The 4799-nt window shown below is 39.5% G+C and overlaps 1 non-coding gene across 1 annotated transcript; it reads left to right on the plus strand.

Annotated features, from left to right (window-relative positions):
• The first annotated feature begins 217 nt into the window (after positions 1-217).
• On the plus strand, positions 218-325 carry LOC130964736 (small nucleolar RNA R71). The gene has a single exon (XR_009080812.1). It is a non-coding gene; the product is annotated as a small nucleolar RNA R71 (small nucleolar RNA).
• Positions 326-4799: the final 4474 nt, after the last annotated feature.

Genomic DNA, 4799 nt, shown 5'->3' on the forward strand with positions numbered 1-4799 from the left:
CAATCTCAAGAACTCCTTTCTTCTGATTAGTCCCATTGTTCACAGGATTCCTTTCAGAAGTGTACATGAATTGGTTATTTGCAACCATTTCAATCAGCTCTTGAGCTTCTGTAGGCGTCTTCTTCAAATGAAGAGATCCTCCAGCAGAGCTATCCAAAGACATCTTGGATAGTTCAGAGAGACCATCATAGAAAATACCTATGATGCTCCATTCAGAAAGCATGTCAGAAGGACATTTTCTGATCAATTGTTTGTATCTTTCCCAAGCTTCATAGATGGATTCTCCATCCTTCTGTCTGAAGGTTTGGACTTCCACTCTAAGCTTACTCCATCTTTGTGGTGGAAAGAACTTTGCCAAGAAGGCATTGACTAGCTTTTCCCAAGAGTCCAGGCTTTCTTTAGGTTGAGAATCCAACCATATTCTAGCTCTGTCTCTTACAGCAAAAGGGAATAGCATCAGTCTGTAGACCTCAGGGTTAACCCCATTAGTCTTGACTGTGTCACAGATTTGCAAGAATTCAGCTAAAAACTGATGAGGATCTTCCATTGGAAGTCCATGGAACTTGCAATTCTGTTGCATTAGAGAAACTAATTGAGGCTTAAGCTCAAAGTTGTTTGCTCCAATGGCAGGGATAGAGATGCTTCTCCCATAAAAATCAGGAGTAGGTGCAGTAAAGTCACCCAGCACCTTCCTTGCATTGTTGGCATTGTTGTTGTTTTCGGCTGCCATGGGTTCTTCTTCCTTGAAGAATTCGGTCAGGTCCTCTAAAGAGAGTTGTGCTTTGGCTTCTCTTAGCTTTCTCTTCAAGGTCCTTTCGGGTTCAGGATCAGCTTCAACAAGAATGCCTTTGTCTCTGCTCCTGCTCATATGAAAGAGAAGAGAAAAAGAAAATGTGGAATCCTCTATGTCACAGTATAGAGATTCCTTGAAATGTCAGAGGAAAAGAGAAATAGAAAGAAGAAGGAGAAGAAGAATTCGAACTTTAATTAGATAAGGTTCGAATTGTGCATTTAGAAGGAGTGGTACTCCATAAATAGAAGGATGTGAGAAGGAGGGAAGTGGATTTTCGAAAATTCAATTAAAAGATTTTGAAAACATTTTGAAAATTTGATTGATAATTTTCGAAAATTGAAAGTGGAAGAGAAATCAAGTGATTTTTGAAAAAGATTTTGAAATTAGAAACCAAAAAGATTTGATTGAAAACTATTTTGAAAAAGATGTGGTTAAGAAGATATGATTGGTTTTAAAAAGATGTGATTGAGAAGATATGATTTGAAAACAATTTTAAAAAGATATGATTTGAAAACAATTTGAAAAGATATGATTTTAAAAAAATTAATGACTTGCCTAACAAGAAAAGATATGATTCAAACATAAAACCTTCCTCAACAGAAAAGGCAAAAAATGTTCAATCAAATCATTAATTGTTAGTAAGTATCTTTGAAAAAGGAAAGAAATTGATTTTGAAAACATTTGATTGAAAAGATATGATTTGAAAAAGATTTGATGTTGAAAAACTTTGAAAACTTGAAAAAAATTGATTTTGAAAACAAAATCTTCCCCCTAGCACCATCCTGGCGTTAAACGCCCAGAATGGTATACATTCTGGCGTTTAACGCCCAAAATGCTACCTCTTTGGGTGTTAAACGCCCAACCAGGTGCCCTGGCTGGCGTTTAAACGCCAGTCTGCCTTCTTCACTGGGCATTTTTGAATGCTCAGCTTTTTCTGTATAATTCCTCTGCAGTATGTTCTGAATCTTCAATTCTTTGTATCATTGACTTGAAAAGACACAAATTAAAAATATTTTTGGATTTTTAATAATTAAAATGCAACAAGAATCAAATAACAATGCATGCAAGACACCAAACTTAGCAGTTTGTATACTATTGACACTAACTACATGAGAATGCATATGAGAAACACAAAACACTCAAGTCAATAGAATTCAAAGATCAAAACAAGAAAATCATCAAGAACAACTTGAAGATCAATGAGGACACATGCATGAATGCAATAATAACGGAAACATGCAATTGATACTAAACTTAAGATGAGACTCTAGACTCAAACAAGACATATTTTTGGATTTTATGATTTTGTAATTTTTTTGTGCTTTTTCGAAAATTAAGTGAAAAGGAAAATAAAGGTATCAAAATTCTTAATGAGAATTCCAGGAATCATGCAATGTTAGTCTAAAGCTTTAGTCTAAAGGAATTAGACATGGCCGGCTAAGCTTCAGCAGGACATTGCATTCAAGAGCTAAATTGATGAGAATCAATCAGCTTTGGTGATGATAAGAACATCACTTTGAAACACTAGAATTCATTCTTAAGAACTCTGAAGAAAAATACCTAATCTAAGCAATAAGATGAACCGTCAGTTGTCCATACACAGAACAATCCCCGGCAACGGCGCCAAAAACTTGGTGCACGAAATTGTGATCACTACAACTTCGCACAACTAACCAGCAAGTGCACTGGGTCGTCCAAGTAATAAACCTTACGCGAGTAAGGGTCGATCCCACGGAGATTGGTGGTATGAAGCAAGCTATGGTCACCTTGTAAATCTCAGTCAGGCAGACTCAAATGGGTATAGATGATGAACGAAAATAACATAAAGATAAAGATAGAGATACTTATGTATATCATTGGTGTAAGAGCTTCAGACAAGCATATGAAGATGCCTTCCCTTCCGTCTCTCTGCTTTCCTACTGTCTTCATCCAATCCTTCTTACTCCTTTCCATGGCAAGCTCGTATAGGGTCTCACTGTTGTCAGCAGCTACCTCCCATCCTCGCAGTGAAAGCTAATGCACACACTCTGTCACAGTGCTGCCAATCACCGGTGTGGTTCCCTCCCCTACCGGAATAGAATAACTCTTTTGCATCTGTCACTAACGCCCAGTAGGTTACAGGTTTGAAGCACGTCACAGTCATTCAATCATTGAATCCTACTCAGAATACCACAGACAAAGTTAGACCTTCCGGATTCTCTTGAATGCTGCCATCAGTTCTTGCCTATACCACGAAGACTCTGATCTCACGGAATGGTTGGCTCGTTTGTCAGGCGAGCACTCGGTTGTCAGGCGATCAACCATGCATCGTGAAATCAGGAATCCAAGAGATATTCATCAAGCCTCAGATGCTTGTAGAACAAGAGTGGTTGTCAGTCACCTTGTTCATGAGTGAGAATGGTGATGGGCGTCAATCATCACCTTCATCATGTTAAAGAACAAGTGATATCTTGGATAAAGAACAAGCGGAATTTGAATGAAAGAACAATAGTAATTGCATTAATACTCGAGGTACAGCAGAGCTCCACACCTTAATCTATGGTGTGTAGAAACTCCACCGTTGAAAATACATAAGCATAAGGTCTAGGCATGGCCGAATGGCCAGCCTCCCAATGATCTAAGAACTAAATGTCCAAAGATGATCAAAGGATCAAAAACAATCCAAAGATGAAAATACAATAGTAAAAGGTCCTACTTATAGAAAACTAGTAGCCTAAGGTGTACAGAAATGAGTAAATGACATAAAAATCCACTTCCGGGCCCACTTGGTGTGTGCTTGGGCTGAGCAATGAAGGAATTTCGTGTAGAGACCTTTTCTGGAGTTAAACGCCAGCTCTCATGCCAGTTTGGGCGTTTAACTCCAAATTTTATGCCAGTTCCGGCGTTTAACGCTGGAATTTCTGTAGGTGACTTTGAGCGCCGGTTTGGGCCATCAAATCTTGGGCAAAGTATGGACTATTATATATTGCTGGAAAGCCCAGAATGTCTACTTTCCAACGCCGTTGAGAGCGCGCCAATTGGGCTTCTGTAGCTCCAGAAAATCCACTTCGAGTGCAGGGAGGTCAGAATCCAACAGCATCTGCAGTCCTTTTGAGTCTCTGGATCAGATTTTTGCTCAGATCCCTCAATTTCAGCCAGAAAATACCTGAAATCACAGAGAAACACAAACTCATAGTAAAGTCCAGAAAAGTGAATTTTAACTAAAAACTAATAAAAATATACTAAAAACTAACTAAAAGATATCAAAAACATACTAAAAACAATGCCAAAAAGCGTACAAATTATCCGCTCATCAGTGCGCACAAAGGAATTCTCTCTCTCTCTCTCTCTCTCTCTCTCTTTTCTTTTTTTTTGAAAAGTATATGTGGACAAAAGAAGGTGTGCGTGCGCACACAAGTCCGTGCGCACGCACAGAAGATAAGGATGGGGGAGGTTGTTCCCACGCACAAGCTGTTCCCTCGCTCCCACCCGAGGGGCTACAATTGGTGTGTAGACGCACACGTCTGTGTGGCTGCACAGATGAATCAAGAAAGGGAACGTGTGCGTACGCATGCAGCTGTGCACACGCACAGGCCACAGAAAAGGGGGGCAACGCGCACGCACAGGCTGTGCTGGCGCCGCAACCAGAGGGCATGTTAAGGCTGTGCTGGCACTGCGACCAGAGAAAAACACAGTTTTGTGTGCACGCATAGCTCGGTGCGTACGCACAGATGCCCTGTTTCAGAAATTTCTTTTCTTTTCAAAACTAAGGTTCCTAACCTGAGCACAACAACACATCAACCCCAAATCATTCAAATAAGCACAAAATTATAGTCCACAAGCAATTTAACTTATACAACTCAAAAATCATCAAATCAAATCTAAACTAAGCATGGTATCACAAGAAAACAAATAGTTCTAAAAGCTATAAACAAGAGATAGAATTGGAAAATGTCACCATGGTGGGGTGTCTCCCACCAAGCACATTGGTTTAGAGTCCTAAGTTGGACTTGCATGACTTTCTTGA

This window comes from Arachis stenosperma, chromosome 2, assembly GCF_014773155.1.
Source record: "Arachis stenosperma cultivar V10309 chromosome 2, arast.V10309.gnm1.PFL2, whole genome shotgun sequence".
NCBI classification, from domain to species: Eukaryota; Viridiplantae; Streptophyta; class Magnoliopsida; order Fabales; family Fabaceae; genus Arachis; species Arachis stenosperma.